This window comes from Drosophila guanche, unplaced genomic scaffold (assembly GCF_900245975.1).
Source record: "Drosophila guanche unplaced genomic scaffold, DGUA_6, whole genome shotgun sequence".
In the NCBI taxonomy this organism is placed as follows: Eukaryota; Metazoa; Arthropoda; class Insecta; order Diptera; family Drosophilidae; genus Drosophila; species Drosophila guanche.
Window position 1 is genome coordinate 2,835,506 of NW_022995744.1, and position 24,701 is coordinate 2,860,206.

The 24,701-nt window shown below is 41.2% G+C and overlaps 1 protein-coding gene across 4 annotated transcripts in view; it reads right to left on the reverse strand.

Moving 5' to 3' along the window:
- The window catches only part of LOC117580143 (palmitoyltransferase app), a 63,405-nt gene extending 40,571 nt beyond the window's left edge, over positions 1-22,834 (reverse strand). The window contains exons 1-2 of one of the 4 annotated variants that reach the window (XM_034266447.1): positions 22,702-22,804; positions 21,228-21,532 (exon numbers count right to left, since the gene is read on the reverse strand). The gene's annotated coding sequence lies outside the window, so the exon portion shown is untranslated. Of the gene's footprint in view, positions 1-21,227; positions 21,533-22,701 lie in introns of all 4 variants that reach the window. The other 3 variants (XM_034266445.1, XM_034266444.1, XM_034266446.1) reach the window with 3 other exon arrangements.
- Between the last annotated feature and the right edge of the window lie 1,867 nt (positions 22,835-24,701).

Sequence of the window (24,701 nt, forward strand, 5' to 3'; positions counted from 1 at the left end):
TCCGAGATATTCCAAAGTGACAGCTTTCTTTGGCCTATTCCATGCATCAACAATAAACCCTATATACGATTTCGGGGAAACACTCTGGGAAGAGCGGACGAGGGACAAAGGAGGCAAATCGCGTGTTATTTAATTTTTCTCTTTAATTTTCTGCAGTATCAAATAGAAATGAACTTACTCCTACTCGAGTTCGTGACAGGAGCCGGGGATTGGTTGCGGGTTTGGGTTTGGAGTTTAAGTCCGCAAATTAACAAACTGGCAAAAGCAAAAGCAGTTTGTGGTCAACTTCATGGAGGTTCCCGCAGTTGGGTCACAAATTGTCGGGGGCATAGCAAATTGGTCTAGCCAGCTACTGGCCATTGAAATTGGAATTGCTTGTCGATGGCTAATCAAATGGCTGACCCGACTCTCGAGTGTGCAATAATAGGTAGATGTGGATATGTGTCGAGTGGATTATGGTCAAGTGCTGGCTGAGATCTTGACTTATTAACAGCATATCTGACACGCACAGAGAAGTGCTTCGAGACAGGTCAACGATAAATTACAAGGCAATCAATAAACAGAAGGTCAAATTTATTCGTTCCATATACATATGTTACACACATCTTTAATGGGATACTTATAGCTTATCAACTTGAATAGATTATTTCTCTAGTTGCGAGTCATTATAAGTAGAATCCAACCCATTTCCTTTATCGCATTCCATAACTTAATTATTGTGATAACATGATGCTTACACATTTTCCCTTTTGCCTTCATATTTTTGGACAATGTGTTCGTGAAAATTGGAAACCCACTAAGTTTCAAGGGTTCAGTGGAACACAAGGTTGTATAAATAACGAAACAGTCGTCTAGCCCACTTTGCTCGTAAGGTAAGTACAATTCTTGAAAACATATCATCCCATTATGCTGCTGCTTCTCCGAGTACGAGTAGGAACAGGGTGAGGAAAAATTACATTGGCCTGCAGCAAAATATAAATGTCCTTGTTGCGGTCGGCGGTCAGCATCGGAAACTTTTTCAACGGAGCTGCAGCGCTGCCCACTGAAACAGGGGGCATGGCACGGCACTACGGGGCAGGTCATTGCAGGCACTTGGCTGTAAATCACAGCGGACACTGCAGCAGCACCAGAAATTGGCCAGGGCCTGTCTTTCCCGCCTTTGCTACCTTGGCCAAAGGCATGGGCAAAGGCAGCACCATGCCTGCAGCAGCAGCAGCAATTTCCTGGCCAAGGTTAAAGTTATAAATTATGGCTGGCTGGCTGGCGGGCTGGCTCACCCGAAGTCTTCTCTTCTACTCGAGAGCTGCGCAAAGTTAGCTTCTTAACCCCCACCCCGGGAAGTACATATAACTTGGTTATTGGTAGCAAACGTTGCGTTAATAAAATCTGGCTAAAACACGTAAAAGTCATTGGCACGGGGGTTTCTTCCCTACCCACATGCCGCGGCACCAACTGTTCAAACATTATCTTGGCTTATTCTGCACTTACACCGCCGTAGGCCAACAACGGATTCCCCTATCTCCTTCTCCCCTTGCCACCAACCATCTCCTAGACTGGCAAAATCAAGTTTACAAAAGTATCTTAAATCTGCATGTTAACGCAATGTGCGTTGGTTAGCCGCAGTGCCTGCCGCCTACAGACAACAAAAAAACAGGCACCAGAGCAGTCAGCTTGGGCACAGGCAGGATCGAGGCAGGGCAGGCTTGCAAAGTTTTTGGGGAAATTGAGCAATAAACTTTTCGCGTCCCCCAAACCATTTCCCAAACCATACATGGGAGCCTTCTGCTCCTCCTGTGACTGTTACGCGGTAGTTTTTCACCGAACGTTGTTATTATTTCTTGATTGATCTTAATAATAATTCGAAAGGTACATTGTATTTCCAAGAATGAAAGAAGCGTCGTGTTATATCTAATCATATTTTGGAATTTATTATTATTTGTTAATGTGTATGTCTTTATGGGTTACAAAATCTTGTCAATCCATTATAAAGGATCCGTAGGATTCAAAGAATATTATAATTTGCTAAATTTCATTGATGGAAATCACATAGCACACATAAGTATAATTGAAATGTAATCAAATGAAGCTCTGCAAAATTTTGCGTTTCATATAAGTTTTTATTCACACAGAAATCTCGTTAAAGGCACAAATATTCAAGATCAGACTGTTTCCTTGACGAAAGGAAATTAAATATGTCTTCTGATCTTTTGGAATCGCGTCGGTGAATGCCCTCGCATATTTTTCAAGAAGTGTGGAAGTAGCATGGAAAAGCTCTAGTATAATCCGCAGCTTAAAGAGGCGTGACTGCTTGTTTCACTCATGGTGTGGCAGCAGCGGCGGCAAGAAGGTGGCATTCGTCAGTGCCAGATGTTTGCGTTCCCTTAGCCAGGGCCCAGGAAAGTGGGAAAACAATGAACGAAATATGCAAATATTGCAGTTTAATTAACTTTCGTATCAAGTGATTTTAATTGTTGGACCACCTGGCGTATGAGCGATGATGATGATGACAGTACGCCTGCTATGTTCATGATGATGCTCTTCTGCTGATGATAATGGAATGCCAAAGTCAATTATAAGAATGGCCTGATAAACTGTTGAAAATTGCGCACACGTTTGCGTGCACCCAGCCTCCAACACACCCTTAAACGCACAATGGACTGGAGATGAGTGACTGAGTCGTCCATAAATTATTCAACAACAAAATACTTAACAAGCCTTTCGCTGGCATGAAGCAAACAACATCAAGACACTCGTCGGCAGCGTCTCAGCAGTGGCTGAATGACGCCACTTGGAAAACTCACAACCTAATTTCCAGTAGAGTGAAAAGTGCTGCTGCTGCCTCAAGAGCTGCAGCATTCAAACGGAGGGAAAAGTAATTTCACTCATTTAATAAGACACAAAAAAAGTGCAGTACTGACTGAAGGACGGACGGAGGAAGGGAGGTAGGCAAGGCAGGAGCCAACAACAGAGACAGCATCAAGGGCGACAGATGATGATGAAAATTGCTCTGCTCCACTGAGCTGAGGAGCCATGGAGCTGTGCTGTGGTGCCGCTGAGTGTAAAGTGTAAGTGTAACCACAAAATGGCAAATGCCAGACGCCAGTGCTACGTGAGAGAGCGACGCTTCGGAGGAAATTAAATTGAAATGAGACGCGTTGCCGCGTGCGGAAACGAAAGCAAAGGAAACCTACATGGCGGGGACGAGCGGGCCGGGGAACGCGCGCTCTACAAGTTGTTAAGACTATGGCAACAAACAAGGGCCATGCAGGCGCCAAAAGAATCAGCAGCAGCAAGAGTGCAGAATAACAAGCCACAGTACGCCGCTGGAAGGCAGGCAGCCCGAAAGGAATTCAAAATGGAGCAGCCCGGCAGGCGGAAATTAAGTTTTTCCCCGCGACCCAGGCAGGATGCAAGGCCAGCAAGGAAATATGCTAAATAAACGCGAGTGCAGTACAAAATTACAAGCAAGTATACGAGAGCATACGAACGGAATCCCATAACCATGTCCGGACTACGGACTACGTGGAAGGACCATAAGAGTAGTCAGTCTCGTATACGCAGGGAGCAAACGATATATATAAAAGAAGAACTGCGAACTCGAAGCAGTTAAAGGTATTTCTCAGAAAAAACTATAATGTGTGATCCCTGGTGTAACGAGAAGGGATGTGTGAGACGATTCTTACGTCGCAACTTTTATAATCAGTACTCAGTAATACATCTAAATAGGGTATATTGTATTTGTGCGGAAAAAATGTAACACACAGAAGGAAGCGTTTCCGTCCCCACATAAAATATATATTCCTGATCAGAATCAATAACCGAGTCGATTTAGCCATGTCTACATCCACAATTTTGAAGATAAAAGAAAACTAAAAACGCCATTCCGTAGGGAAGGAGCTAAAAAAGAGTGTGGGCGTAAGAGGTGATGTAGATGTAGATGACATATGTAGAAAAAATGTCATATGTAAAATGTAAAATTTCAAAAAATCACTATGGTACAGATGTACTACTGAGTACCGGGTATAAAAATTGTGACGCTTAAGAAGCGACTCACGTTTCTACTCATTATACCCGGTATTCGAAGAGTAAATAGGGTATATTGTATTTGTGCGAATAACGGTTGTATGTAACGCACAGAAGGAAACGTTTCCGACCCTATAAAGTATATACATATATTCTTGATCAGCATCAATAGCCGAGTCGTTAGAGCCATGTCTGTCTGTTCGTCTGTCCGCGCGTCCGTCTTGTTTGTCGGCTAGTTCTCAGGGACTATAAGAGCTAGAGCCACCAAATTTTGGCTTCAGAGGTAAAGGAGCGTGTTGGTGTGAGAAGTGTTGTAGATGTAGATGACAGATGAAGGAAAAATGTAAAATTTGACAAATAACCGCTTAGCTGCAGATGTAGTAAGTTGCAGATTAAAAGTTGTGACGGTAAGAAGCGTCTCACACGTCCCTTCTCGTTAGTTTTATTTTATCTTCAAAATTGTAGGTTGGGGAGGTTTTTGCCCTTTTGCGGGGGCGAAAGGGTGCGGCGCTAATTGAAATACACTTGTAACAGTGTGAGCATACAGAAGTCTGGATGCAAAATTTGGTGGCTCTAGCTTTTATAGTCTCTGAGATCCAGGCGCTCATAAGGACCGACGGACGGACGGACAGACAGACGTGGCTCAATCGACTCGGCTACTGATTCTGATCAAGAATATATATATACTTTATCGGGTCGGAAACGTTTCCTTCTGTGCGTAACATACACAAGTGATTTCCCACTAATACAAAATACCCTATTTACTCTTCGAGTACCGGGCATAAAAACGCCATTCTGTAGGGAATGACCATATCTATCAGCTCACCGATTGGATCATTATTATAGCCACAATGAAGAAATTAATTTCCAGTGGCTAAACCCACCCCGTTCCACAGCTTATATTTGTTTTTTGCACATTCTCTCAATTCACACAGCTTCGCGCAGTGTGCGGCCTCTGCCTCTGTCTCGTCTCTGCCCTGACTCTGCAGTGTGTGGCTCTAGGGGAGGGTGGCGAGCTAAAGAAGCGTGTTGGCGTGAGCAGTGTTGTTGATGTAGAGGACAGATGAAGAAAAAATGTAAAATGTGACAAATAACCGCTAAGGTGCAGATGTATTACTGAGTGCCGGGTATAAAAGTTGTGACGCTTAAGAAGCGTCTCACACGTCCCTTCTCGTTTTCGTTCGATTATATACTGAAGCTCTGATGATTTGTTTTCGGCTCCCCTTATATATTGTTTATTAGTTCCAGCCATATTCCTTGCCCTTCCATCTTTAAAATTTCTTGTGCAAATCTCTGAGATTTCAGCAATCAAGAGGTCTGCTTTCTTCTACAGTGAAAAATCCTCTTATAGATTTTCAAATCGGTCGCATGGGCGACTCCTGCAAGGAACTACGAACTACCATTAATGTGGAACCAAGTTGTGCATTATGCCCCGTGCGTCCGCCCGTCCGCCTGTCTGTCTGAAGGGAACGTTTAACAGGCAACAGCACGTGAAGTGAAATGAAACGAAACGAAACAAGTGCATTATTTGCATTAAATTATGCATGCAGCGAAGGTGATGCAGCGAATGGATAAGAGAGACGGCCAGAGGGAGCGAAAAGTGTCAGCAGCCGCGCGCGTTCACACGCAAATGGAGGTGGCGCCCCACCGGGTGGAGCAACCACAAACAATGCGAAAATAAAAAGCGGATCGCGCGAACAAGTGCCGGCCCTCCAGACCACGGAGAGGCCTCAAAGGGGCCCTCGACTTTTGGGCCGCTCAGAGTTCTGTGCAACTTAAATTGAAGCTGCGGCTGTGGCAACGCCGACGGAAGGCGGCCGCACGGAAAGGTGCGAGAAGGCCAGCAAAAGGCGCAGTCCCGATAGCGGAAATTAAATATAATTATCTTGGAATAAGCGGAATTTAAAAAGCAAATGAGACGAAAGTTAGCGAAACAGTTACGCAAAACATGATGGAAATTTATTTCCCGGATAGCGAAGGTAACAGAGTGAACCACTTTGACAGTCTCAGCATGAAATTGTGTAACTGTCAGTTAAACGAATTTGTATATACTTTGCCAGTCACTATGCAGCAGCAGCCAATGAAACTCTTATCTTTTATACGGCATAACTGTTTGTAGGAATTTTAATTTCGGGAACTATTTAGAAAGAAAATTCAAATGCAAAAGGGATGATATTTTTCAAATTTTTGTCTCAAAATTGTAATTTTTTAGACTCATAAAAGTTCCAATAGAGTTAGTTTTCTCTTGTATAATATTTTGTATTTGATATTTTTGTCATTTCCGTTTAAAAAAGGTAAAGACATTATAATTAGGCAGCTGTGACTTTTTGACCGGCAATTAATCAAAATGTGCCTTATAAAGCCCCACCCAAAGGACATTTCAGAACAAACAATAATTAAGCAAACAACAGAAATGTCATAACGTATAATGCTGCATGCTCGGGTAAAGCTTTGCTTTGAATAGTTTTTTGGATGCAAGTACCTACTGTCTGACCCTTTTCCAGCTCCATCTATATACATCCACTGCTCAATTTTCATGACTATGAAATTAGTGTTGCTTCCACCATTTAATTCTGGTTGGTTCCTGACATTGGCATATGTTTACACAGGAAACATTTAGCATATTGCTGCTGGTGCTTCTGTTACTTCTGGTCTCTAAGCTGTTGCTTCTGCTGACCACTGGCCCCCTTTTTGGGCAGAACTCTTCTTTGGGGGAGGTTAAGTTTAGTCGCAGAAGCAGAAAATACCCCCAAGAATAGGGGCTGACACATGCACTAGCCATAAAATGCAATATCCGGAGCACAGCAACAAATGACCCTTTCCTTGCCATAACAACATCCCACCATCCTAAACCATTTTGTTCCATTTCATTCTATCGCCATTCCATTCTTGGGTTGGACTTGAGCATCCTTGCCCCCAAGTCCGTCCGTCCATCGATCCCTTTCTGCTTTCTGTTTTGCATAGTCAACTGAATTTGATGGCATTTTCGCACAGCTTAAAACAATTTGCCATAACGCTTTTACTACGCAACCATCCCTGCGATGTCGTGATATCATCAGCCAGTGGCAGTGTCAGTGACAGTGCAAGAGACAAAAGCCACTAAAGATACGATGGCGAGTGCTTAAGACATGCCATATACGATAGATACATAGTACGCGGTACTCAGTTTAAATAAAATGGTATTCTTGCATACCATTTGTTGCAAGATTTGTTTGGTTATACAAACCTAATCTGCTTAATAGACATTAATAGTGTGGGAGAGATCTTTCATTCTGCAAACGTGTTTCTACAATCTATTGCCTATCTTATTATTTATTAGTTATTCTCTATGATTTCAAGTTTTATTTATATTTTAACAAATTGGAAATATGTATGTACCTACCACTTCACAAGGTAATACAGTCTACTTAAGCTAAACTTTTGAGTAAAGTGTTTTCGTGTGTATGTTATTTTTAAAATGTTGAAATATATGATACAATATTTTGCGATAGTCTTTTTACAAATCATCTCTATAGTTTATTAAGCTAAAGAATGTAAAAGGCATTGTTATCGAATACAATGTGGATCGTACATCGTATAAATATCGTGTATCGTGTATATAAAATCTGCTTAAAAGGTTTTTCTCTCACTGCCCCAACGTCTGGACTGATATCAGGACCTACTGCGAATTGAAAACGGGGAAAATGCGAAAAAGGCGAAACGGCCAACGAATCGTGGAGCGGTGGATTAAATGCTCGTAAAATAAAGCGAAATGGCTTTCTCCTGCTTTCTTGACGACCACTGAAAATGCATTTCCGATACCCATGTGTGTGGGTGCATTAGGTAATGTGTGGGTCTGTGTGGGGGCGTGACTGCTGCAACATGCAACGCTAAAAGCCGTGACCGTGCAGCACGCAATCATCGCGCAGGGCTTATGCCAAAACTGGTGCTGCCTTTAGCTTAAGAGTTGAGAGGTTCTGCCCCGCGGATCTGACTTCCCATTCCTTTACTGTGCCGACGAGGCACGCATCTGGGGACATCCCCTCAGCCAACCAGTAATAATAATAGCGAGTCCTGTGCCCCATTTGTTAGTTTGGCTGTTTGCCCACGACTTTCGCAACTTTTGCCAGGAACTAACTTTGCCGTGTGGCAGCATAGTTCACTGGGGAGATGGGGCAAGGCCGCACGCTGCCACGTTTCAAACTTTTAAAGCTGTAAACGGGTCAGAGGCAGCGTCCAAATCATTGGCATTAAGAGTTAGTTTTGCCGATTTCGATAGTTTTGTGTTATGTGAAAACTACGCGGGTATTTAAGACCAGACCTAAAACGGAATGCTTCGCAGAGAGAAGGGAAGGCTGGTAGCGGGACATTAACCACGGGTGCAGAGGGTATCGAGGATGGAGCATTTGGAGGACAGGCGAGACCGCCTGATAATCTTGTTTCACTCTTTCACGTTCCTCAATTAAATTAATTCACTGTAAACATTTCTCATAAGCGAACCTAACTTTTGGCTTATGCATCTCATTGCGATTGTTGAATAATAAATATCAGATCTTTTGGATACCTGAAAGACCTAATAAAACACACAACGGGAAACTCACGAGAAATTCAATACTCTGAAATAACTTCGAAAATGTGTATAGTGTTGAATGACCTAATCAATTTTGATCACGGCGTCAAGGCGACAACTAAATATAAAAGCAAGACTTAACGATCGTTTAAACTGCAAAGAGAAAGAAAAACGTACATAATAAAAGCACAGCAGAGCACATCACAGAACGCCAATGCCAGAAACCAGGAAAATGTTTGCGTCTTTGCGAATCACTAAAAATTTTAACAAAAGTTAAACTTCCGCTTCCGCTGGCAACGCAACCAAACGCCAGCAACGTCAACGGAAGCTGGTAAAGCTTTTCAACATTAAAAAGATGTAAAGGACCCGCGACAGCGCCAAAAAGCCAAGAAGGAAGAAGGAAAGTGGCGGGGCGCAACGGAAAATTGTGCAAAATACAAAATACTGGCATGACATCAGAGGTCGGTCGGCAGAGGAGAATCTGAAAAGATAAGCTTCGTGAACGAGAGGATACTCTCTCTCTGTCTCGCTGACTAAGAGGACGCCCTAGCATTGTGGCATCCTAGCTTCCAACCACACACCTCCGTCGAAATATGCCGCGAATATTCAAAACATGCTCTAGAAAAGTATTTTTCAGCGCATAGTGTGTCTTGGCGATGGCATCAACCGGAAAACAGACCCGGGAAAGGCCTCCTCCATGATGAACAGGCCTCCGGCTAAAAAGTATGCAGGCGGCGCAGGCAAGTCACGCAGACTTTTCGTGTGCCACCAGGCCTGCCTGTGTTTGCCAGGTGGCAGCATGTGCCACACAGTTAAATGCGAGTCAGCGGCATGTTTGCATTTAATTTTTGGTCACTCCTGCTTTCCGATTCTGGGGCATTGGCACGAAGCTAAAGTCCAAGTCCAATGCATAGAAAAGGCTGAGGGAAAAAGGAGCGAGACATGTGCAGAGCAAAAGGCAAATCGTCGAGAAAGATTTAATCAAACAAACAAGCAAAAAAGAAATAAGCAGTCCGACGGGGGGCAGGGAACGGTCACCGAAGGAAGGTCAACTATGATGCTCCTTCGTGAAGCCAATGGCAGACGACAGAGACATATAGATGAGATATATAGAAAAGAACAGAAGAAAAGAATATAATAGAAAAGAAAAGAAAAGTAAGTGAAAGATAGAAAGGCAGAGTACGGCAGAGGAAGAGGCAGAGGGATGCCAACAAAAGCTGCAGACGTGACAAAATTAGTGAACAATGGTCACAAAACTACTACGGATACGATGAGAGGATGGTGATGGGGGATTGGCAGGGGAATGAAATGGTGGCACGGGCTTTATAAACTCTCGCCAGCACCAGCAGGATGTGATCCTCAAGTCCTGGGCCACACAACGACTGCTACGACTGCTACAAAGCGACTAAATGTGGTCAACGTTGACGAAAGGCTAACAAAAGAATACTATGAGCCGTCACACAGCGCGAGGGTGAAGTCCCCACCTTCAGGTTGCCGTTCATCGACTATTAAATACCTCGTGTCGTAGGAGAATATTTTTAATTGATTCTAGTTAAGTTGTAAATCAAAGACAGAATGGGTTGTTCTCGGTACAAAAGGCAGATGGAATGCAAAAATAAATGTCAATATGTATTCATATATTATGTATTGGAACAAATGCCTATCTGCCAATGCATGTGTACATTGATTCATTTTGCTTATCATCGTTCTCGAATATTTTCCCTATTACAAACACACATCCAAACTCGGCGAACGAGCGCAATAAAAATATGTAGCCTTGTCTCATTCACTCCCATTTTATCTTATTCTCTTATCGAACTCTTCTTTTAGTACTGAGGATTTTGCGCCGAAAAAAAAAAACAACTGATCGCACGAAGATTATTTTTTTCGTCATTTACTGAGGGGCGGCTGAGCTTCGTTATTCGCCATCCACACAAGAAAGACTAACTTATTTATGTATTACATTTACATATGTACATCCTATAAGAATTCCAATCTTCGAGTTCTGAAGAAAATGCATTACCATTTTTGCTATTAAGCACTACACAATTATTTTGTTTGGGAGACTCTCAAGTTTAATCTCACACTGCAAAATATTTTATTGAATTTATAAAAAGCACAGACTATGGTTTGTGATATTGCATGATATTTTTATAACATAGTTTCCATTAACAAGTAGCCACTTGTATTGGGTATTTGGGTAATTTTTTAAATCCATTTGCATCTGTGTGGAGATCACATTCGGTGGCTCTAGCTCTTATAGTCGCTTAGCAATAGCCGACAAACAAGACGGACAGCCGGACGGACGGACAGACAGACAGGTCTTATCGACTCGGCTAAAGAAGCTGATCGGAAAAGTTTCCTTCTGTGCGTTACATATGTACATCCACTTTCGAGCACAAATAAAATATATCATATACCCATTTATTCTTCGAGTACCGGGTATAAAAATCTACAATAACTTCAAATAATTATAAATTATATATGTATATTATAAATAATATATATTTTTTAAAATTCATATATTTTGTTTACATTATATTTTATACATACGTTTTTATTTTCATATGTACATATGTATTTACCTAAAATATCCTATCCTATCCTGGCTTCTAATTGATAATGCAAATGTATACATTTTTAGTGGCAAAAATAATCTATCTTTATTCCTATCTAATGATATCGCTAATAGGTCATGGCTCTTGTGAACAATATGCCTAATATGCTCCTATCGAAGCAAGCCAAATCGAATCCGAGTCAGAGCTAAATGTTTGACTTGATGACTCAATCGAAGGGCGCAAATATTTGTGGAGCCTTCAAGGCATCTGTCTGTATAAAACTGTCTGTCTGAAAGGTGCTGCTGCTGGCAGTACGGGCGGAATGCCAGAGAAGGCTCACACGATGATGCAGGACAAGTGCATTCCAGTCCAAGTGCAGAAGCAGTAGCAAGAGCAGCAGCAGCTCGAAAAAGCGACAGGAACAAAAATTTTTGTCAGGGAGCAAGTTGGTTGGCAAAAAAAAAACAGCAGCAAATGGTTGGCATAGCGCAAAAGTTCCTAGCTTCCTGATGCTTGCCACATGCCTCCTCTTGCTGCTACCTGCTGGGGAAACAACAAAAAATCACAATTCTCAAAGAATACTGTGGACAACTTTTAAGTAACATCCAGCTGTGTTCAGGTGATGCTTCCTCATCCTCCTTTTGCTCTTATTCTGTGGCACGGAAGTGTGTCACGACATTAAAGGAGGCCATGGCATCGGACTGCCGCTCGATACCGGGTAACTGAAAATATTTCAGGCACGCACACATCGCCTTCAAAATATGCATCGGAAAAAGTTCTAACATAAATTTCATAAACCAAAGCAACCAGAACCCAGACAGTCCCGGGCTCCATCTTTTTCCCAATCGCTGCGGCATGCTGCATACGGCGTTGGGCGTTCGGTTCATCCTGCAAAATATTGCGTATACGCAGCGGTGTCAGACTGTGTGCTGACGGGGCAGCAATTTCCCCTATAGCCACAGCACCGAACGTATGGTTTAAAATGTTGCACAAAGCTTCGGGGGCCTTATAGATTTTCGTACTGCACATTTGTCTTGCTTATCGGCGACTCACTCCACACCGTGTCCATGTACTGACGTAATCGCTCATGTCGTTTTGGCCAAGAGTGATTAGATACCACCCACGGAGGAAGAGAAGCATTAGGAGCATGCAGTGGCTGGCTCCTAGTCTGCATAATTTGTGCGAGACATACGACCCGTTTATGGCAGCTAATAGACATTTAATGTTATGCCCTCTTCAGAGTCCCAAAGGGTCGGGGCATGTGGATCAAGTGCACTAGAGTTTAGATTGGATTTATCGCATGCCCCAGCAGCAACGTAAGTTTAAAGTATGAGCTGTCCTGTCCAGCAGGATGTCACAGATAATCTAATTAGTCTCAAGCTTAAATATTCCCCTTTTGGTGTAGGCAAAGTGCTTTTTATACCCAGTACTCGAAGAGTAAATAGGGTATATTGTATTTGTGCGAATATCGGTTGTATGTAACGCACAGAAGGAAGCGTTTCCGACCCCATAAAGTATATATATTCTTGATCAGCATCAATAGCCGAGTCGATAGAGCCATGTCTGTCTGTCCGTCCGTCTGTCCGTCCGTCTGTCCGTCCGTTTTGTTGCGCGCCTGGTACTCAGAGACTATAACAGCTAGAGCCACCAAATTTTGCATCCAGGTTTCTGTATGCTCACACTGTTACAAGTGTATTTCAAAAATGAGCCAAATGAAAACCTCCCAAATCTACAGATCACCAAATTGGGATCCGATTGGAGCATTATTATAGCCACAATGAAGAAATAAATTTGCAGTGGCTAAACCCACCCCGTCCCGCAGATTTTTTTGTTTATTTTTTTCACATTCTCTCTATCACAATCTGCTTCGCGCAGTGTGTGGCCTATGCCCCTGCCGTTCCTCTGCCTCTGCCTTGGCTAAACCCACACCGTCCCGCAGCGTATATTTGTTTTTTTCACATTCTCTCATTCACACTCTGCTTCTGCATTGTGCAGCCTCTGCCCCTGCCGATACTAAAACCACCCCGTCCCGCAGCTTATATTTGTTGTTTGCACATTCTATCATTCACACTCTGCAGTGTGCGGCCTCTGCCTCTGCCTTTGCTCTACCTCTGCCATGACTCTGCAGTGTGTGACTCTAGGAAAGGGGGGCGTGCAAAAGAAGCGTGTTGGCGTGAGAAGTGTTGTAGATGTAGATGACAGATGACAGATGAAGAAAACATGAAAAATGTGACAAAAAAAAACGCTAAGGTACAGATGTAGTACTGAGTGCCGGGTATAAAAGTTGTGACGCGTAAGAAGCGTCTCACACGTCCCTTCTCGTTATGTCTCCATTTATCTTGCACCTCATAATATAAACTCAAATTAATTATTCAGAAATCGTCTTAGCTTTCTCTAATGGGAATGCATGGCTGCAATTTAGTACCTTAACATTTAAGACACTTAAAAAAATGATCAAACCCATGCTTCGCAGCAGGGACTATCAACAGTACTCTTTAGCAATATTCGGTATTAAGACAGAAACATATTGCAAACACACTTTGACTTTAACTTGAAAGCGGCCCATACATATTGACGTTCTATATGATGTACATATATTTAAAACAAATACTTTCAGATTAATGTGACAATGTAAGTGAAAATAACTTTATTTTTACATTTGTCACATTGTCACTCTAATTTACGAGTAAAGTAAATTAAGTAAACGCAATTTATCTACCTTTGAGCCTACCTTTGATGTAATAAAAGTTTAATTTAATCCAAAATTAATATTGGTTACTATATCCTGACTGCAGAGAAGTGCTTCATTTTTCCAAAAATTGTATGTATGTACATACATATGTATGATTCAGTCTGGGACAAATTTAACCCTTAGAACACCGACTAATCGTTGGGTAATGGTTGGAAAAGAACGTTCATCCCTCGACCGATGCCCATGCGTTTTGCCGCGTCATGGCATTTTGTCAGCTTAATTCTGAGGCCCTCCGATTAGCCACCGATGACTCTTCTTCCGGCAGTTTTCATGTCCTTGAAAACATGTTTAGAGTGCAACAGGAAAATGTTTCATACTATGGGTATTTTGTAGGTGCCTTGCGGTTAAGAGAAACGTAAACAAGCGAAGAAAATAGCTGAAGAAAAACGGAGCAAAAACTCCAGCAAAAGGGAAAAAATATCTATCACTATTTCACTAAAAAGAGTGTACGAAGAATTATTCCAATTAAGAATAGATAACTTTCTCCCTATCCAGCAAGCAGTGGAGAGAGAAAGACGGCGAAAAAAGGTTTAAGTAATGAAAATCTAATCAGCAAATTGTTCAAATAACAGCGAAAAACACGAGCCCCGATTAACAAGCGTGGGCCGTATGCGGAAGGGGGTCGGTCGACATTTCGGGGAATGTATGATACGGCCCCCCGTTTGCATGTGGAGGTGGGTGTGATTATGAGCAATACTGATAGGCAGTGCGGTGTACCCGCCAGGGTCTGATGATGTTCCTCCGCCCTCCGCCCCGCCAGCACTCTTGGAGAAGGGGAACGGCGTACGGGGGAGTAGGAAGCGAGTTAATCAATTGCCATTTGTCGAGGACTTGAAATAAATGCGCATCTCATTGTGACGGGGAGACAGCTGTCTGTCACAAGAACACTTCCATTCATCCATCCGTTTGCATATAAAGATCCAATGCAAAGAGTATCGAGAATCGACGTATGCAGATGTTGCATGCTGTACACATTGCGTTTACGCGGCGTGCTCCAATGCAAAACAGACAGACATCCCGGCTGGCTAAAAATCAATCTGAGATAGATAGACGGATGGATGGATGAAGCCAGCAATCGACATGTGAATTATTGTGCAAATTGAATCACGCTACTGACACGTGTCCTCTCTTGAAGCCTTTTGGATTGAGGGGCAAACAAACAAAAGAAATGTAAACAAAATCTGTTACGGCAAAACAAGAAATAAAGTATGCATCTGGTCAAGAGACGGAGGCACCCACCACACCACAGCGAACATTGGAATCAAAAGAGTGTTGATCGCAGATTTAGACGAAGACTATTAGAAACGTTTGTGAAACAATACGTACGCGTCACAACTTTTATATCCGGTACTCAGTCAGTAAATCTGTACCTTATGGTTTTTTTCGAATTTTACATTTGACATTTTAAATTGTTTCTACATCTGTCCACATCTCACACGTCCCCTCTCGTTTATACATATTTTATCTACATCTCTTCTCACACCAACACGCCCTTTTAGCTTGCCACAATTCCATAGAGTCCACAGAATGTGCAAAAAATAAGCAAAGCTGATTGAAGGGGTAGGGGGAAGCCACTGCAAATTAATTGCTTCATTCTGGCTATAATTATGATTTGATTCTCTACGGAATGGCGATTTTTTCTTTTCTCTTATCTTTAAAATTGTCAAAATGGGGGATTTGTGTGAGTTCACAACAATCTAGATGCAAAATTTGGTTTCTGGTATCTGGTAGCTCTTATAGACTCTAATATCCAGGCGCTCATCAAGGCGGACAGACGGACGTACGAACGGACGGATGGACGGACAGACAGATATGGGTATATCGACTCGGCTATTGATGCTGAAGAAGAATATACTTTATAGGGTTAGAAATGTTTCCTTCTGTGCGTTCCTCAGATTTCGCCGAAATTCGTATATTTCATTTTGAATTAAAAGAAAAAGTACAACCACTTTGCGTGCATATGGCACAGATATAGCTCCCACATTATAGGCAACAATTCCTTAAAGAGGCTGCTTCGGACAATAGATTATGTCAGGACAATCACAAACGTCAGTATAGGTTGCAGCACCACTGTCACAATGACCGTGCAATACCGGGATATTCTTTGAGAGGGCTCTTGTGTGTGCGCTGCACCTGTAAGCCATGGAGGCGTTCCACTCCTCCTGAAGCCCTCGCCCCATTTTGTGATTCATTCATTCCAGTGGTCAGTCGGTCAGTCCGCCAATCCAGCACTCAGGGATGCCTGATGCCCATTCATCCATCTCATCCGTTCGTCAGCCTTTAGTTTGGGGCTGCATTGCCACGGGCTTGCATCAGAGGGTCAACCAGGCAGCCAGGCAACCAGTTTAAGCCAAGTGGTGGCAGTGGAGTGGTTGTGCACGTAAAAAACCAGAAGCATCCTACAAATTTTGTTTTCATCTCCATCATTTTTTAGAGGAGGGCCTGGAGGGCCGCCATGCCTGTGGCATCATAGACGAGAGGGTATGTATGTTTGTAGTATGTGGAAGGTAAGGTAGAACGACGACTGGGAGTAGGGGCAGAATAACAACCAATTTATTTGGCCACGCTGCAAATTGTTACCCAACTCGCATTCGATCAACATCATCATCATCATCGTAGTCATCGCATCCTTTGCAGGACTCTCCTGACGAAGGGGCTTCTGGTGGCCAGTCGTAGTCATCATCAAAAATCGTTGATTGCAACAAAACAAATTGCATTTTAAGGAGATTACTTGTCCGGACCGCCTGCTCTCTAGATGAATAGTTCGTCGAGTGGGTAGAGCGGGTTCTGTGGGTGCCCCCCCTCCAATCAGTTCAATTGGTTCAGGGGCATGAGTACGTGTGTGTGAGTGCATCAGAGGGTCCTGTCTATGTCCTGGAAAAGCCATGGAGCACCGGGTACGAGAATGCGAGAGGCCGATTTGTTAATAAATCATGGCGAATTAGTTTTGGATTGCACAAAAAATGCACTGCATGCACGTCTTTGTGTGTTTTTTATACCCGGTACTCGAAGAGTAAATAGGGTATATTGTATTTGTGTGGAATAACGGTTGTTGTATGCAACGCACAGAAGGAAGCGTTTCCGCCCATAAAGTATATATATTTTTGATCAGCATCAATAGCCGAGTCGATGTCTAGCCATGTCTGTCTGTCCGTCCGTCTGTCCGTCTTGTTTGTCGGCTAGTTCTCAGAGACTATAAGAGGTAGAGCCACCAAATTTTGACTCCAGACTGCTGTATGCTCATACTGAAACCAGTGTATTTTAAAAATGAGCCCCGCCCCCCCAAAAGTGCGAAAACCTCCCAAACCTACAATTTTGAAGTTAAAAGAAAACTAACTTCCATAGGGAATGGCCATATCTATTAGATAACCAAAATGAGATCCTATTGGATCATTATTATAGCCACAATGAAGAAATGAATTTCCAGTGGCTAAATCCACCTTTTTCTTTTTACATTATCTCATTCACATGCTGCTTCGGCCTCTGCCTCTGCCGCGAGTCTGCAGTGTGTGGGTCTAAGGAAGGGGGGCGAGCTAAAGGAGCGTGTTGGTGTAAGAAGTGTTGTAGATGAGATGACAGTTGAAGAAAAAATTTAAAATTTTACAAAACACCGCTAAGGTGCAGATGTAGTACTGAGTGCCGGGTATAAAAGTTGTGACGCGTAAGAAGCGTCTCACACGTCCCTTCTCGTTTTTGGTGTGAATTGGTAGACATCAATCGAGTTTCGGAATGATGGTATACCGAAGGTGAAACAGAAAAAAAAATTGCTTATCTTGATATACAGATTTCTAAGACATGCAGACTGGGTATAATGATTGCAGAGAATGAGAAGTGGATATCTAATTGATAATAAATGAAAACTCTGTCACTTTTTTCTTTTTACACACCTTTATTCTCCTATTCCGAAAAATAAGTAAGCACGCACTTGCACGGCAGACAATCGAGCCATACGAAGAATGTAGCATTTTCCCACTCTCTCATAAATGATCGTACTTGTATTTATCTTTTAAATCCGGTACTCGAAAAGTAAATAGGGTATATAGCCATGTCTGTCTGTCCGTCTTATTTGACGCTACTTCTCTGAGACTATAAGAGCTAGAGTCACCAAAATGTTGTGTGAACATTCATGTGAATCAAAATTTGTTTTAAAATATAGCCACGCGCATGAGGGCGGGTGCAATCGACAAACAAGCGGGCAGACAGATTTTGATGCTGTTCAGAATATATATGTATACTTTATGGGGTCGGAAACGTTTACTTCTGTGCGTTACATATGAACATCCACTTTCGAGCAGAAATAAAATGTTGAACATTTACTCTTCGAGTACCTGGAATGAAAAAATAGCACAAAAATACTTTTATTCAGCTTTACTATTCAATTGGAAACTCTACGTTTATGTACATAGTACATAGTACAAATAAACCTTTTATTTTAATAAAAATTAAAGGTTATCTCTTGTTAAAATCAAGCGGAGTACAAGACGGGTACAAATCCTTAAAATTTGTTGGCCAATAATGTATATTGCTACAAATTCGCGTACATTGCGTAGAAACAGCATGTCCCTCTAGTGCTGTAAAAACATCAAAATATATGTATATTATGATCTGTTCTAAAGCTGTTTGCAAACGCCCGCCCGAGACCTGCTAATAAAAACAAATCTACGCCACAACAAAAAGCTCACTCTGCCTTGGGGTGAAAGGAAAGGACCTAACCTTACCCAACAAAAAAGCGACCAATAAAAATCCAAGAATGGTAAAAAATGCATGATTCAGGCAGTAAAAGATCCAAAACGTCCCGGGCAGCCGTCGTCGTCGGAAGGGGAATTTGTTATGAGTCACCAACCAGCCTGCTCCAACGCATACCTAAAGCGCATGAAGGTAACAAACACACAAACAAGCAGGGACTTGAATGTAGGTCCAGGCCCGAGCCCGAGGCGGAGTTCTACCCAGAATAAATTTGCAGAATAAATGCAAATGTTTCCGTGTGTCCGTGTGCGGGAGTTTTTTTCTTGTTGGCCTAGTGGCCAACCACGCGGCGTATTAGTAATGTAATTTGATTTGATTTTTATGTTTCGGCGACAGGGATGAGAATGGGATTCGTGGATGTGAATGGGGAAAGGGGATGAGTACGCTACAGGGGCAAATAGAGGACTTTTATGTCCGACTAATGGCTATAAACGCACGACACGAACTTATCGCAGCTGCCATGCTAATTGCAAGTGAAAAGTGATTAACTTTAATTGCAGCATATTAAAGCCTCGAATTGAGGCTATCTGAACATATACTGTGTGTGTGTGTGTGCAACTCTCATGAATGAGAGCTGCCACAATATCATAGGGCCACAAGTCAAAAGTCCTGCAACTGGCCATCATTCCGTACAGACAAACAAACAGACAATTTTCACTGCGGATTACAGAGACCAGAACCAGAGAATACCAAAAGTTTTCTCCATGCTTGTACCCTGTATTAGTAGGGAAAAAGGATATGTTTTATTTGTAGCAGGCAACATTCAGAAACTATGAAACAAAGGTTTCCACTGGGTATCTCGTTGTCGTGACATTCATATTTCCAGAATGCTTTCTTTGTTTAGATTTGGAATCAAAATGTGTGTGAGAATCAACGTTTAGTTTTTGCTTTGTACAAGTCCAGAGTTTTCCAAATCTGAGCCATGAATATTTGTAATTTATTTTGCAGACATTCTGGCAAATTGCTTTTTATTTGAAACAAATGTGCACAACACAACACAATGTGCATTCAGTCCCAGGTTTGATTGCCAAACTGAAAATAAATTGGGTGAAAACAGAGCATCAGACGGGAAAAAGGCAATAGTCAGTCGATATTGTGTGCAAATTGAAACTAATTAAAGCGGTGTAATCAATTGATATATATTCAATCGGTCCCGGTTTTCGGTTGGATGCTCCACCACCGAAATTCAATATTCGACATCCGAGTCTCGGCCGACTGCAACTGCTGCCGACGGCACAGATCCAGCTGAGAGACAATCCAATCAAATCTGCTGTTGTTAAAGCGTTTTGATTTCAGTTTCAGTTGATTCGGTTTCTGATTAATTGCATTGAAATTATTTCAATTTGAAATTTCAGTAAATTTAATAATTGCCACTCAATTCATTGTGGCTACTGCACCATAAGGCCTTGCTTGATGATAGCTTGGTTTAATCGCGAGGCGACAAAATTATGAATAAAAATATGGGGAAGGAACAAAAGGAAAAATATTGCCAAGCACTTTCCTATTATAATGATGAGAAAAATGCATTTAACGACAATAATTCATATTTTTGTAACACATTCAATGTACATACATGTAAACCTGAATTTAAATATGACGAGAGCAAGCAATCAAAGGTCAGTCGAAAGGACCACACCAGAAATGGGCAGTTCTCTTGTTCGAAAACTTTTCGTTTAAATTGGAAGCTCATCTGATAAAATTGGGGAACTATAAAGCGGGTTTATTTAGCAATTATAGAATATGAAAAAAGAGTAGAATAATTAAAAATCCAAAGTAGCCCACTTTCGATTTCTCAGTGGAATACTAAGAGGAACAACATACATGCGAACATAAAAATGACAGAAGCTAAAAATATATATTTTTTAAATGTTTGTTATACATAAGTATATTTTTTGTGTTTTTAATATTTTTTCTATAAAAAACGCGTATAATTTAGACGCATTCCCTCCTCGAAAGTTGACTCATTCATTTTATTGTGTGCATCTTTTTGTCAATTTCCATGTAAAATATATGTAATATAATTTTCGAAAGAGGATAAAGTAAAAATACTGTTTGTTTACATGATAGATATGTATGTACATTCATATATATACATACATATGTACATACATATATACATACATATGTACATACATATATTGGCTATAGACCGAGGCAGAACCACAATGCCTTATTTGTACCTTATTATTATGCCTTTATTTGTACGATAAATATTATTGAAGATGAACGACATTTAACGGAGTCTATTCATTGTATTTTTTTTTAAAGAATATTATATTTTCCATATTCCGATTTATTCGAGGAGGCAGAAACGTCAAAAGCTAATAGTTTGTACATGTAAGTACATATGTATGTGTATATGTACATAAATAAAGATATTAATTTGTTTTTAATTTAAAATTGTTTCTATTTACCCGTGTCGGATCTTATCTTAGTGGATAGACTTATTCTAACAAGTGTAGACAGTTTTAAAAAAGCTTTTGCATAACTCTCAATAGACACACAGGTGGAGGGCGTTGCGCAAAGACATCGAGGGTAGGCCAGGGTCACGGTAAGGCTATTACGATCGACAAAAGCGACATGTTCGGATGCTACTTACCGTTGATTGTTGATCGTAACAAGACAGTTATTGGATGAGGGAGTTGTTATGCGGCAGCAGAGACATTCGAAACGTATTTAATTATTTGTCGAAGATTTTAAATTCAACGGTACACACTTTTAGTTTTACGGTTTTTGTTCAACTTTTTTTAATTTATTTTTAAAACTGAAAAGAAGAACCGATCCGAAACTGTAGAGTTGGGTTTTATAGAGCGGGTTCACGAGCACCTAGCAGTCATTTCTTGGAAGATCCCTGAGCCACAGTCGTAATAGTTGGTTTTTAATTAGTATGCTTTAGTCGGAGCACTTAAACGGATAAATGGGAAGTTTCAGGTGTAAAATGAGGTAATTTGTTATATTTAAAGCCGAGGCAAAGATTTGGTCAACAAACAGGTTTCGCAGCGATAAAACTGGAAAACGAAAAAAGACAACACAAAACAAACGCAATCAAGAAAGCGAAAAGCATCGTCTAACTGTAAGTTTTTTATAAGCAAATCAGCCTCTACGTTTCAGTGTGTTTGTGTGTGTGTGCGAGCACATGTACATTCAATGGAATCCAGTCACGACTCGCCGCCGCAAAGTCACAGAGGGCAGAGGCAAACACAGAGGCACAGTCTCGCACCACTCGCACACTCATTCAATGACAAAAAGCAAAGTCAGACAGACAGACAGGCAGCGGCGCTACCATGTAAGACCGTGACGGGGGGACACGGTGCAGTTGAAATCCAATTACAAATAGTTAAAGATATTAATTTTAGAAAACCACAGAAACACTGCATTATTGACGGTGGTCTCTGGTATATTTTTAATTTTTATGGCGTCATTGTCGTTACAGTTCGCACTCTCTCGCTCTGGCTCTCTTATGTGTGTGTGAGTGCCTTTGCTTTGTTGTTCTCTGTTAATGTTTGTTGCTTTGCTTAGATTATTCTCTCTCCGAGTCTCGGACAATGTCTTTTGTTTGTCTTTTTGAACAAAATAAAAATCCGACAGTCTGGCATGTTGTGTTTAAACAATTCTTCTAGCAGCAAAGCAAAAACACGCTGGCAAAGTCAGTCGCACAAACACACACATAAAAGCAGAAGTCACAACACTCTCACACCAACATCACTCTCGCACACACACACGTAGGCAGTTCAAATTAGTTGGCCAGAGCGAGAAAGCAAGAACAAACTGCTGCTGAGGCGGCGACGACGACGCCGACTGCGATTGTTATTTAAACATTTTTCTCTCATTCTGACACGCGACATTTCTTTCCCATTTCCAAAAAACACAAAACACATAGCATTGAAAAACATGCAAATGCAAGAGCAGCGTTCAAAAACAATTACAAAATCATGAGAATCAAGCACTTGACGCGCCGCCCGGGGCAAAAGCGGCAACGCGACTAGACGATAACTTCAGCTGAGTACGTAGAAATTCTTATTTTTTGTTCGACTTAATTTTGACCACCATCGTATGTCACTATGTTTCACTACCTTTTTCATAAATGTTCAATATTCCGTCTGTACGAACGAAAACAAAATCACATAAAAATCCGTCCGCAACCCCCACGGCACGCGTTTAAAATTTTGTTTTGATTTGAATTTGAATTCAAGCAAGGGAGCTTTGTCGCTGCGATATTTGTGGGAAAAATTAAGGTGTCGACAACAGGAAAAACGTCACAAGAATTCCAAGTGTGCAAGGTAAATTCCACCCCTGGGTTTCATAAAGTAACTATATAAGAAGGTCCAGTCGGGTGGCGTTCGGGTGTTTTCGGTTAAAAACTTTCTTTCATTGCGTCTCGCTTGCTGATGCAAGTATTAAACATATGCGCGCTGATAAAAACGTTTCGATTTTTGCAGCAATAAAATTTGATTTTTTTGAGAATAAGAGAATACGCAAAAAAATATCGAATAAAACACCAAAATATCAAATCGAAAAAAATTACCTCAACTCTTTTTCTTGCAATGGGGAACTTTAAGCCCCATGCCATCATAGGGTTAACCATCACACGATAGTTTTGTTTCACTTACACTCACAAGCTGAACGCGTTCACTCGCACTCACAAGCATCATAAATAAGTGACAAACGGGCCCGTCGAGACCTCCTTATATAATTGCTTCATGCATTACGTACGAGATTCACGAGGTGCGAGAAACGTGGGAGCCTTATAAAAAGCTCATCCTTTATACCTGGCGTCCTTACCTTGCTAAGGAGCCTATTTTACGCTCTCTCCGACTCATTTTTGCGCTCAGTGAGTCTACCTTCACTGCTCGAATGTAGGACGCAATCATGAAATGTTCGGAAATTTCCACGATTTTTATATTCTTTTTCATATTGCCAGCTATTTAGGACTCTCAGTCCTGAAATTATAATTTTATCCTATTAATGCATGAATTTTTCACAAGATTTGCTAGCATTTAGAACTACCTTTATTGAATTGATTACAAAATACCAAAAAATCGAAAAGGGCAATACAAAATAAGCATAGAACGTAAGTGGGAATGGACCACTTGTTGCTCGACAACCGGTAGTAAGGGCATTTGTATGCCCTATTTCAGTTTACCAAGCTGATTTTAATCATTAATAGGGACTTAATCTTAGAATGACATGAATGAACGTATTATTTACGGAATCTATAAAACAACTTGAAAAAATCAACCTCAAGGATCCAATCCGATTTGTTCTATCTGATATATGTATATACATAAGTATCCCAGCTCGGCGGAAAATCCTCTTAGACTAAGAAAAAATGTTGTAAGACACAGTCGTTTAAATTTGTGTTTTTTAGTTGTGTGGGTATAAAATGAATATAAAATACAAATTATTTTATTTTATTACGCATAGAGCCGATCCATGATCCATGGCAGCGATCGGCTTTTGAGTCGTGGTGATGGCGTCCGATGCTTACCTTACCATTCCAATTTAAAACAGCAGTTTGCTTTTTTCTTAAATATACGCTCTTGCAAATCATCTCCGTCCACCGTCGCCAGTATGGAATTGCACAGTGATCACATAAAATTGAATATTTGTTCCATAAAAACGAAGTATTAAACGGAATTCCTGATTTTTAAGAGAATGCGCCCTTGTCGATATTTCAGCTATCGATATGAGATACAACAAATAAATCGATTCAACTTCGGTTAAAATTTCCGGAATTGATCTAAAATGAACTGAACTACACTCAAATGACCGTACTACACTCAAATGAACTGAAATAGTCATGTTTATATTCAGGGAGTACATTTAAGGTATATTTTATACTTTTCAGGATATATTGACCACGAAATTAAGTTCATTGTATATTTACGGTGTATCGGTATATAATGGTATATATAATGAATATCATCGGACTATTAAATTCCATTTTTAAGGTAAATTCAATAATATAGGGTATCCAAATTTTCATCGCAACAAAGAGTCTTTATTCCATCCATAAGCGCCTACAACTTTGATTAAACCCACATCTGCAGGAAAGAAACTAGGACGGTCGTTT